This window comes from Apis cerana, linkage group LG16 (genome assembly GCF_029169275.1).
Source record: "Apis cerana isolate GH-2021 linkage group LG16, AcerK_1.0, whole genome shotgun sequence".
NCBI lineage: Eukaryota > Metazoa > Arthropoda > Insecta > Hymenoptera > Apidae > Apis > Apis cerana.
In genome coordinates, this window is record NC_083867.1 from 3862059 (window position 1) to 3874801 (window position 12743).

Consider the following 12743-nt stretch of genomic DNA (forward strand, 5'->3'; position numbering starts at 1 on the left):
GGTTAAAATTTATTTTCTTTTTTAAATTCGATAAATCCATTGAATTGATCTTTTCGAAAGCTCTATTGATTTTTACACGTTTCGAATTTTCAAAAAATTACTTAATCACAAATTAATTTTTTATAATAAAATGATTGATAAAACAAAAATTTATTGCAATAAGTAATATTCAGCAAGCTTATTTTTTCATAAAATATTATTTAAGATTATATCTGCTTACTGAATCGCGCATCTACTGTGAAATCAATTATTTCATATATATAACAATCTAACATCTATTATAATCATAATATTAATAGTGTTAAAAATAGCACAGTATACGAATAATTAATTTGAATTTAAAAATTCAAGACAATGATAACAAAAAAATGAAAATTAATTTACTAATCTTAATAATTTAACTACTTTAATTTTAATAATCTAATTATATCATATTGTAAAGATATTTGCAGAAAAACGGAAGAAATAGTAGCTCTAGTGACTGTAATAACGAGACTATAGAATTCTTTGAAGAAGAGGATGATGAATATTTAGTGCGACAACAACAATAGATTATCAACTGCATAAAGCGTGACCCGGATAACGTTTGAGGCAACATTTGAAATCGTAAATACGGTCGCGATACAACATCAGTAAACGTGCTTTTCCTCTGGAACGAATAACGCTTTCAATGTACCGAGACGCTGGTACTCGCTTTCATAAACCTGATATTAACTTCACGTTTACCATAAACTACCTCGTATTAAGGAGGGGGAGATAAAAAGAAAAGAAAAGAATTATACATCGTTAAAAAATCTGATTAGACATTCCTCCATAAAGAACACGATTCCCCGATTTTTATTACGTGTACACATGCGCAGTGAAGTATCGACCAAACATGGCGAGAACTTCTTAGATTTATACGCGCCAACACACACGCGTGCGAAAAGGAAAGACAGAAGGGAGAAAGTGAAGATTGATGGGATCAATATGCAGTAAGTCTGAACAATGCGTTTGGAACTAATGGTGGAGACGCGTCGGAAAAACTTTGATATTATTGTTCACCAGAAATACTTGTCCATTTAAAATTTACTAATGATTATAATCTCGCGAAGCTAAATAGAAAAATGCAATTAAAAATGATGCGATTATACGTATGAATATTCAGTCTATTTTAATTATTATTATTATTATTATAAAACTTGGTGGAGGATTTGATGAGAAGTTACAGCACATTTGAATATCTCACGTTTAATGAAAATTACGAGACACGAAAATTTTAATTTGTCCTTTCATAGGAAAGTATTAAAAGAAAAATTTTTATTTATTTTAATTTGTACTATAAAGGAAGAGGCAAAAATGAAATTTGTATTATCGATGTATATGAAATATGACAGGACTGATTTAATGATGCACGCCCAGGTAAAATTCGATTTCGGTACAGACACTAATGTGAATTTAAGATACATTATGAGTGGAAAAATAATGAGGTAACGATGAGAATTCGGGTAAAATAAGACACTCTGAAAAATTGTCGCATGATGTAAAAATTAAGGTCCGAGTTCGAACTAAAACTTTGAAAACGCAGTAAACGCTCATATGACCAATGGTTGTATCAACGACAATTTCACCGTATCGTTTATTAATTGTTTTAAATGCGCATCAAATTAGTTGAGCTCGTAAACGATATGTCACGTATTCAATTTACAATCATGGCACTCGCGATGGAATAAATTAATGCTATTGCGATACTATCATTCGCATAATAAATGCCGCGTTATCGAATACATACATTCGAGATATTAGTTCGACGTATATATAGACAAAACCGTAGCAATTAATCGAGAAAGTTTTTCAGCTCTGGGGGGATGCGACATCGGATTAATGAATTTATAAAATATAGGAGTCATATTGAAAACCGTATAATATTGAACGAAATTGATGAGACACCGATTACAAAATAGAACTTATAAACATTATACATTTTTAACTCGAATGGTAGACTTGAACAGAGCGTGAAAATATAATAAAAGAATGTTAAAATATAATTTAATATTCTCAGATATAAGTTTCTACTATTTTCGTTAAAAACGAAATATACGAGAAGAGAATATGAACGTAGATAGAAAAAGAACGATACTCTGCCAAAAAGGATATTGCAAAATCAGGGAACGAAAGATTAAACCATGCTTCGAATTCGAATCTATAAGTGTTTTGCTCCTCCGGGAATCGGGCGGCGGCACGTGTCAAAGGGTGGAAGAAGAAGAAGAAATTCAGCAAGCAGGCAATAATGCGCAAGCGCGAACTGCGATGGAGTTACTGGGGATGCAAACGTGAATGAGCAAGACGGCGCCTATAGTCAAGATGGCTGCCCTACTCCCTCCATCGCGTCTCCCATCGCTATACCGGTTGGCGCGCCTGCCTCGAGGAGAGAACCGAAGCCAGCTCACATCGCTAGCCAGAAACGGATACATACAATCGCATACTGTTTCGTCTACACTTACCCCAAATATTTTTAAACTTCTGCTGCATACTCTTTTCTTCCTCTTTTTCTTGATGCGGCGCTTGCCGTTTTGGCTTTTCGGTAGTTTCGTTAACTCTTGATGTATACAGCCTTCCGAAATTCTCGTCATCGTTGTCGTCGTTGTCGTCGATTTTCCATGAAAAGACACGCACGAAAATGTATCGCCATGCGCTTGCCGACGTTCACACAGCGCAGCGCTGTTTGACACACAGAAGTAGAAAAGAGAATGACAAGGAGGGGAACAGTGGTAAGGGCGCGTTACGTGAAAGATACATGTAAGAGGGGAACTTTGAAATTTCCGATCCATCTCATTCGCACCATAAAAATAATGCATCTGTTTCTACGTTTACGTTTTAAATTTCTTGCTACATTGCTAACGATAACGTTAAAATGTATAAATACATTGACTTGAAAAATTAACGAGGAATGAAAAGATTAATCGTTAAATTGAGGAAAAGGATACACAATATACAATTATATATTGGATAAAGAAAAGATATACAGCTTGTTTAAAAACTATTCTTATTTGTGAATTATAACATTTTTAAAATCATTATTGATATTATCATCATTATTAATATAATCATTATTAATGTTAAAAATAAAAATAGAATATTATTTTAACTTTTATCGCGAGAAATTATTAATAATAAATTTTTATAGAAAATGGAAGCAATTCCTTTTTCTTGAGTTACTAAAGCGAGTTTTATAATAGATGCGCACGTGTAAAATCAAACAATATTGATCGTTAAAACCGCCATGAAGCGATAGTTCTCTCGATATTCAAAGATTCGCGGAAGATTTTCTAAATCGCATAGCAGTAACCGAGATTCTTACCTGTGAGTCAAAAGAGGCGGTCTAAGGATAGGCAAAAGAGGTTAGAAGAGAGTGAACTCAGGAGGAAGAAGGATAAAATGACGAAGGCTGCGACAGATGGACCGTGCGCGGAAGGTGGAAGGAGAATCCTAAGATGGCTGCCGTGTGAGCACGGTGTACGCGTCGCGTGCAACAACAACGTGGGTGAGCTAACGGGTGCCCGAAGTGGAAGTGCAAGCCATAACTCGGTGATTTTTCTCGGGAGTGAATTCCATTCTTGTCGACGAGTTTCGTTAAAAACGTTTTCGTAAACCGGCAGAAACGTTGCTCGACACACGGCCACGCCCTTGGCACGGGCAGCCATCTTGCGTGTCAGCTGAGCGCGATGCACCACGGTAGTCAGTGTTGCAACCTTAGCAACCATCACGCGACTTACGCTGCGTTTGTTCTTTGCCAACATTGGTTAACGCTATTGTACAGGTACATTTATTATATTTTATTTTTCTTCTTTCCTTTATTCTTATTTAATTTGAAATTTAATCTTAATTTAAAAATCACAATAATATTTTCTTACTTAGTTATTTAAAATAGATATTCATTCGTGCATGCTCCTTAGGGAATATTTTTGAACTAATTTCTTTAAAAAAAAAAAGAAAAAAGTCTTTCAATATATTTTTATACTTTATAACTTTCTGAGTCAAAATATAATTTTCTGAGTCAGAAATTATATTTTGTTATTTTTATACGGTCTAAATAATAATTTTCATGTAATATGATATAAAAATATATATTATAATATATCACAGAGGATAAACTTGTATAGATAAATTTAGTAAAAAAATGGAAAGTAAAAATAACGAGTGCAATAAAGGTAACGAATATACTCGAAGTAAAAAGTTTCGAATGCTTCGCGTTTTTCGGAACAGTTTCTTTTTACGTCTTGTATTTTTGTCAATTCCTTTTTTTCATTCATTTTTTTTTTACTTATTTCGGTCTTGCCGAATGATATTGCATTCTTCTTTCAACCACGCGATCGTTAATATTTTGTAATGTAACATTATCCCGTTGTTGATTATGCTATACCGTTGTCGCATTGAAAACAATAGCAAAAATATATTTATGGAAATTACACGTTCAATTTATTTTTTGCCCAAGCGAAAAGGCATTCTTAAGCTATTTTTTTCGATTGTATTTTTAACCATTTCTTTATCCTTATTGTGGGGACGACGTAGGTTTCAAAAATACATTTTCAACCTTTCTTTTCAACGAAACAGGAGCAAATAATCGTGAGGTGTTAAGTGAGGTTACATCTGTTGATTTATCCATTTATTTTCACCGGTATAAGAGAATCCCGATATCATCGCATTTTAGCAGACTACGAAACATATCCACTTACACTTCATTGCCTATCAAGCTGAGTACTTTAGCTTGAGTTTCATGTTGCCTCTCGTCTCCGCGAAACTTATAAACGTGTTATATATCAGATAAATGTTTTCCCCTTGCGCAGCAACCATCGTTTGCTCACAAGTAGCAGAAAGTAAGCCTAGTAAATATTTCCTCGATCTTAGATAAACTCATCGGCAAAATTCCGATAAGATTACTGATTATACGATAGTTTTACATTTCACGAATTTATACACGACTTTTTTTCATCTTTCAAATTATACTTCATATTTTCAAATGTTATTATAATACGATATAAATCAAATTAGGAGGTTATATTGAAATGTGATAATTTCAAGAAAAATTATAATAGCTTTATTCAACTATAATTTGAGGTTAGATTTGTTATTAATCAATAGGAAGAATCTAATTTAAAACATGGAAGAATGAGATTAAAGAATAAAGTAGATAGAAAAATAAGATGACGCAGAGAGATAATACTTGTGTAAAAATATAATATCTTCCGAGGAAAAAGAAGTGAAAATAAAAGGAGAAGAAGAGAAGATAGTATTAATGGGGGGATCGTGTTTTTTGCCGTTTCTCCATGTACCCTATATCTCCTGTGTCTCTTTTCGGTTTAATTCAACGGAGTTCTCCCGCCACTTCTTTAGATCAAGCACATTCCTAAGACTTCTCTTCTTGGCCCCGATGAACCCACTTGATGAAAAGCTTACCAACCCACGTCGCCACTCTTATGTACACCACGTATCCTGCACGATTCTGTTCAAGCCTACGCGTAGGACTATCTAGGAGCCATTGCTTTACCCGATAATCCACGACTTCTGTTTCACGATCCTATCTCACCTCTATTGTTTCTATGATCGTACGTACAGTTAACCGTGGAAGTCGTATATAATATTACAAAGTCTAAACTGGACGGTTACGCGATATGCATCGTTCGCTCTTCCGAACTACCAACCTTGCAGATGCTTTGAATATCTTAGATATTTTTGTCAAAGATTTTATGGTATTGACATTCAATTCTTTCTTCGATCAAACAAGTTTCGAGTCGAGGTTTTCACTATCATATCATATAAATTATACGAAGTTTATCGAACTATACGTTTTTAAAGAAGTTGTACAATTATAGAATTATATGATTAGCAGTCGCTTCTTGCCAATATAATTTACTCTTGATAAAAAACTGGCTTCGTACAATGCCCGCAATGAGGCGCTTGAAGCTGGCATCTCGAACGTGTTCCACTCCATATCTTATCTTTGAGGTTTTAATTTTTTGTCCCGGAATTGAATATGGACGTTACGAATTTAATTTTAATTCATAACTTTCTTTCTCCGTTAAATATATCTCGATGGATTAAATTAATATGATAATTTGACGGTTAAATTGAAAGCGATATAATGTCACGTGATAGGTAAAAATTACCCTCAATTTAGTGAGAAACATGGGAGTATCGATCTACAAGTTTCCCGCGCATTATCAAAAATGCAATATTTTTACAGCTCGGCATGTTATTCACACACGCACCGGAAGTTCGTTTATGTTCCAACCAATCTTGCTAATCTAAAACGTTCAATCGTCAGTCACTTCTTGTTAGCGCCTAAGGTTATCGTGTACAACGCCATTAATGTGCACATCACGCCAGCGTATTAAGTAGGTAGACACCGAGCAACGTGAAATAATTATTACACGTACATCATGCAAAGAATCACGATGCTCTTTTTCATTTGACCGTATTCTTGTTTCACTTTCGTACAACGGCTCCTCGCTGTTGGTAATTTTGAGTAATTGGACGATGCAAGTAATAGGTGTAATAATATCGAACAATAAGAAGGTAGCGACATCTAAAATCTCTGTTTTGCGCTAGACTGGTTTTAGACTGGGTGTACTAACGTTTCAACACGGGAAAGTGAAATTATTAGGTATTGAATACGACATTGTACCACGATCCTATTTAGGATAAGCTTCCCTTTTATTGTATTTGACAAGAATATTCCAGGGACAAATGACCGTGTAGTAAGCTCCCATCGGGAGCTTTACCTGTTATGAAATTTCTAGTGACCAGAGTAAAGAGAAGTCCTAATGTGGCCGATTTGCATGGAAGATTAGGGAAATTAGGTGGGCGTGCCACCTGGTGGTAGTTCTATCCAAACATTGCGGCACGCCTATTTACCTTTGCTTGGCTTACCTACCTGCTTGCACTTACTTAAGCCCATCATAGAAACGATTATACGATATAGCTTATTTGCCCTCACGATTGAGGTCAGAAGTGCTTTGACTAGACACTAGGTTTGTTGTGATAAAAGATTCACCCCTTATTGTCTTTATATTGAGAAATAAATACGTATCTCTTCCAATTGTTTCTTCTTCCAATGTGTTCCTTTCACGTTTGGCAAGAATGGATTTTGATACCGTTATTACTCGAAAAACCATTTAATATCGATTTAATATCTCGTAACAGATGTATATATGAGAACTAGAAGCTAGAAATCTTACGATAAGGGACATTTTTTTGCCACATTCTTCCTCGTGTCCCTATTTATGAGAATGAATTTTTACTGTTACTAGTCGAAAAATCGTTTAATATCGATTGGGCCTCGTAACTAAAGTATATGTGAAAACTAACCTAAAAGTAAATGCCCTTAAAGCACGAAAACTTTCGTTCTGATTTGTGCGAGCGATTCGAGATAAGGTGTTATTTAAGGAAACTACCAGTGCTCCTGTAAGTTTAAAAAAACTCTAATTCTCTGATAAATATAGTAAAAAAAAAATATCGGCGATGCTGCACATAGAATTCACGATAAAAATAAGACCGAAAATTATTTTGAATCTTAAATATATATCCATTGCATGATAAAATCGCGCGTAAAATATGATTTTATTTTTATAGAAAAATCGAAGACATCGGAAAGATAAATGGTGTTTGTAATCGGAAGAAAATATCTGAACGGTTGATAAGTTCATGGCACAACTGCAAGGAATACAGAAACGCGTAATAACGAAGCGTTTACAGAGCCAACCGCGGCGATTTCATTATCCCTACGGTTCAGCAATTTACGGACCATTACGGCAAAGTCCTACAGGCTATACTGGGCACGAGATAGCCACATCGTACCATCCATTATTCATCACCCACTTCTCTTGCCTCCGTTCTATAGTCTCGCCCGTTGACTTGCGCGCCCTCTACGCGCTCTCCCTTTAAATCTTCCGTTGCGACACAGATTTTTTGCATTGCCGCTCCTTTTTAATTAGCTGCTGATGCCGCTATTGTTAAAATTCGAATTTTTTTTCTCAGAATTTAAATATAATAACGTATATCTTTTATCGTTTCTTCGTTTGATTCTTTCGTTTATCGTACAATGAATATTTATTATTAATTCATTAAAGAAGAAGTGGATAATATAATAATACATCTTCTAATCTTTCCCTAGTTTGAATATTGTTAACCGTTTTTTTTATTCGGTTTTTTCCCTTCTTTATTTATTTTTCAACATATTTTTACAGATTCTGAAGATTTATAGAGATGAAATAAAATATAGAAGAAATTTCAATTAAAGAACGAGACGGAAGAATTTTGGATTATTTTTAACGGATTTATTGTTCTCGCAGTCATAGCATTAACGGAGATTGTCGGTGACGTTTGCGAACGGAATGCAAAGTTTTTAGAAGTCTGGCCATTCTAAATTTTTCTAACCTACCTTGACCTTGATGGCGATGAAAGGAATGCCGGGCAAGAAAGCCTACCAATATTTCGAGGGCGGAGTTGTTAAAGTAGCAGGTATTTCCTTTATAAACCTCCAAGTCGCTCCTATTTTTCTTTAATCATTTTCATTTCTTTCCTTATTAAAATATAGTAATTTTTACGTTATAATATTCTCAAATGGATAAAATTAAAATAATATTATTATAAAATTTTAGATATGACATTAATTTTCTAATTACTCACAAAATTACAGTAAAAATTAGAATTCAAATGGTATTATAAAAATAATTAATTAAATACATTTAATATTAATTTTTCCAAAATAATTTCCATCTTTTCCAATGATCGGAGAGACAAGAAATCTTCGTTAAAACGTTAATTTGACCGGTTTGGTAGTACCAATTTTCTCTTTCAATAACTCACGCTAGAATGACTGCTTCGGTAGCATTTTGTGAGTAATAAGTCTCGAGGATATATTCTGAATGCGCTAATTAATGTTGGAAAAAGAAGAGGGGAAATAATTTATAGGAACAGTTTTTTTTTTGTCGAGTTTCGTTTGACTGTGGAACAAACGAAGCCATACCAGTGCTATTTTAAAGGCGGAGTTGTCAGTGGAGGTATCCCCGGCCTCCAAGTCCTCCCCTTTTCTTTCAAACGCGTCCCCTTCCTAGAGCGTCTTTAAATCCAGTCCTCGCCCCCATCTAAACCGACCACCATGAAGAAGATCATGATGGTGGACCCGAAACGATCATTGGGAAGAAAAGACACTCGCTCAAATTCGGCACGGTCGCTTTTAATAAAGACACATTTCATTTTTTTTTTTTTTTTCCGTCTCTCCCTTCTTTGTACTCGAATGCCATTGCTTGTCTATATATATATATATATATTTGTTACAATGGTCATGGTTCAGTTATTTTCTTCTGGGAAACCCATTCTTTCCTTTTGCATTAAGAGAGTATTATTTCTGTGATTGTATTTAATATAATATGAATGAAATTTGTTATTACAATTTATGTTACCGCTGAATATTTATGAACAGTCGTAGATATGTATTATGTATGATCCTTTCGTGAGAAATTAAAGCGAGAGAGGTATTTGAAATTGTGTGTAAATGTGGATACATTCGTGAGGTGTTAAAAAGATAATATAAATGTATAAATAAGTTTTTCAGTGAAAAAATTAATAATATTGACAAATTTAATTATATCTATGTTATTATGAAATAATATTATGTATATTATGTTAGTATAAATATTATTCATTAATAATTTATAAGTTTTCTACTTTATTAACATTTTATTATAATTTATATCTTTTGTTTAATCAATTAATAAAAATATTTTAATACGAAATTTTATTCTATAAATCGTGATAAAATATGGTAGAAAAAATTTATTATTACTACTTATGTAATCATTGAACTGTTTATTCTTTAAAAAAACACATTTGTTAAATGTTTCTAATTGTTATACATAAAAAAAAAAAGAGAATTAGCACAGTAATCGCATTTAATAAGTAATTTAATTGTCTATTCCATAATTCGAACGATGCAAAAGATATAAATAGATGTTTCCTATGATATGCAAAGGAAATATGTAATATGATTCTAATTGAATGAAATTCTAATTGCAAATACAAATATCTTTTCCGTTATTATTGAATTATTATTACGAAGAAACGTATAATTAAAAAATGTAAATAAGTTTTGGCACGAACTATAAGTTAGACATGCGCGTTTTGTTTTCCCGTATATCCATTTAACACCGTACAATGCGATCTTTATTCTTCGATATACGTTTGCATAAAAAATTCATGGAAAGATCTCACGTATGAAATCATTGGTTTAAACAAAACAAACGTGACTTGTGCTAAGCTGTTGCATCCACATCGCGGAATAACGATCCTGTTATCCGGTTCGATCTTCGAAAAGAGGAAAAAATAAATAACGCAATGTTCTCTTCCCGCATCATATCCCATATTTTTACGTCACCAAATCCTTCTCCTTTCTCGTTCCGAAAAGTCTAGTCCCCCTCCCCTTGCCCCTTCCCCCTCCCTTATACCCAGTCCGCTCGACCAACCCAAGTATCCATTCGATTTATACGTATTACGCCTATAGACGTTCGAATTGCAAATCCATGTCGTGCAGTCGCGTGTACAGGCACAGACTAAGCCACGGAGAGAGATGCATTATTGTTATTGCTGGCACTATCCTCACCGGTTCAACGACGCGGTGGTATTAATACATACGGTCGATGTCTTTCGTTACGTAACACTTAACTCGCATAATCCGGCCCGATAGACTCACTGATTGCGACCATCTAAGTTTCCCTCTCGTTATATGGCTACAACATAGGTGCACCGACCGAGACACGTTAAATTACTTTCGCGACACTTACGTTACCTTTTTGGAACGTCTCGTGTACTCGATCGGCCTCTCGAACTGGTTCTAAACCGCACACCGGCGCAACGAATCTTTTGTGCGTTTCGATATTTATTCGTTATACACTCGAGCTCTGTATGCTTGCGGGCACACGCTCGAGAGTCATCCCCACCACTGAAAATTCCCCTAGAGGTGAAGCGACTAACTTCACACGGAACCAATACGTCATAAGTTTTTTTGAACGCTTCGGTTTTCAATCTCTCTCCGTCTATTTATAAAACTAAAACGTATTGTCTATGTTCGCCGTTCGTGAATAGAGATAAAATAAGATTCGAATATCGCGTAACTGGCTGTACGTTCGTGGTTAGTTTCGAGCTTATAATGAATAAACATTGTATTCGCCTTTTCTGGAAGAATAAAAGTAAAAGAAATAATCGGTTGACCATCTTCTTGGGCGTCTCGGGTTGTCGGGTTACCGCAAAAAATGCCGAGGCAATGAAAAACTGAAAGCGATCGTCCCGCAATATCAATACTGTCGTTGAAAACGCTATCAGTTGTCCCGGTATACTCTTGGAAGGCGAGATTTTTTTTCTCTTTCTTTTTTTTTTTTCTTCTTCTTTCGATCTCCGGCAAGAAAAGCAGAGTTAGTTGCGTGACAGAGCGACTAAAGTCCGTGGACGAAAGCAAGCGGAATATGGCGTTGCACGGTCGTCTGTCACAGGCCTCCCTCTTGGAATCTTAATGTCACGATAGCCCGCAAGCCCGCGCGCACAAAGACCATCAGTGTCCACCGTGAAACAGAAAATCATTGTAAACTCGAAACTCAATCGTTCATTATTCGCCACGGATGGATATCGGTGCTGGTTACTCGATTCGTCTCAATAGTTGCATTTATACAAAGTAGACGTCTTTGATTTAATATAGAACTCTCGTTAACCGAGCTTCTAAATATTTTAAGACCGATTTCTCTAATCATTGTTCTCTTCCGTTCCAGAACGACTGTACAAGGCTTAAATATATTCGTAGCTACTCGAGGCTAGACGGGGCCTAGCATCTACGCAGCGCGATGAGGTGAGTTAACGTCCAATTAATAGAATATACACTTGCGCGTACCTTTAATTTCGTTTCCTTTTGTTTGCATTATACGAATTACGTGGTTACGATTTAGAAAACAAATAGCGGATCTAATTGCAATGTAATTGCTTCGTTTAAGATTTTAACTGGGAATAGAAATTCGAGAAAAGTAAATTTGACGTTAACGGATATAATTACATTTACGAAACGAAATTTGAATCGTTACGTTTATTAATTTCTTATTGTATATTTGAGATGAAATATAAAACTCCTTATATTTTGTATTCCAAATTTTTTGAAATTTCGTCATCAAAATGTTAAAATTAAAATCAAAAGTTTTGAACAGTTTTACAATTTTCAGTATTGAAATAATTACGGATGTTCGATAAATACTTCGTTTTACACGTGATCGCGATCCACTGCATTTTCTAACTCGTGATCTCTAGATAGTTGCGCGATAAAAATAATGGCATTAGAATTTCGATTAAGAGCGAAGCGATCGTGAGTATTTACAAAGGTATCGGGCCACGTTCTCTTACAACGTTCGCATAAGTAACGATCTTCGAGCAATAGCTTACCCGCACCCTACCATTAGGTCTAAGTATTTATGGGCTCATTCATTTCGTTTTATGTTTCAATTTGGACGCATTGATACTTGTTTGTTTACGTGTAAGCTGCCACTCATTCATTCGCCTTTAGTCGGCATACTTCTAACCAACCGTTATTACCCCCTTTGTCGTCGCAAAACATACTTTCTTCATTATGCCGTGGCCAGTTCTGTATCCTATCATTACATTACTTACCGCTCATTGCCATCTTGATAATGCGCTAATGAATCTTATATTTCCGTATTTATGCTTCCGCT

At 34.8% G+C, this 12743-nt stretch overlaps 1 protein-coding gene and 1 long non-coding RNA gene across 5 annotated transcripts in view; one reads left to right on the top strand and one right to left on the bottom strand.

Moving 5' to 3' along the window:
- The window catches only part of LOC114577874 (uncharacterized), a 71227-nt gene extending 67747 nt beyond the window's left edge, over window positions 1–3480 (bottom strand). Inside the window, exons 1-2 of the long non-coding RNA XR_009833111.1 lie at window positions 3341–3480; window positions 2484–2700 (exon numbers count right to left, since the gene is read on the bottom strand). This is a non-coding gene — a long non-coding RNA (uncharacterized LOC114577874). The remainder of the gene's footprint in view (window positions 1–2483; window positions 2701–3340) is intronic.
- The window catches only part of LOC108000310 (homeotic protein ultrabithorax), a 144675-nt gene that overhangs the window by 1554 nt on the left and 130378 nt on the right, over window positions 1–12743 (top strand). For 2 of the 4 annotated variants that reach the window (XM_062086475.1, XM_062086473.1), the window contains exon 2: window positions 11799–11875. The gene's annotated coding sequence lies outside the window, so the exon portion shown is untranslated. Of the gene's footprint in view, window positions 1–3656; window positions 3800–8225; window positions 8500–11798; window positions 11876–12743 lie in introns of those variants that run through there. The other 2 variants (XM_062086474.1, XM_062086472.1) reach the window with 2 other exon arrangements.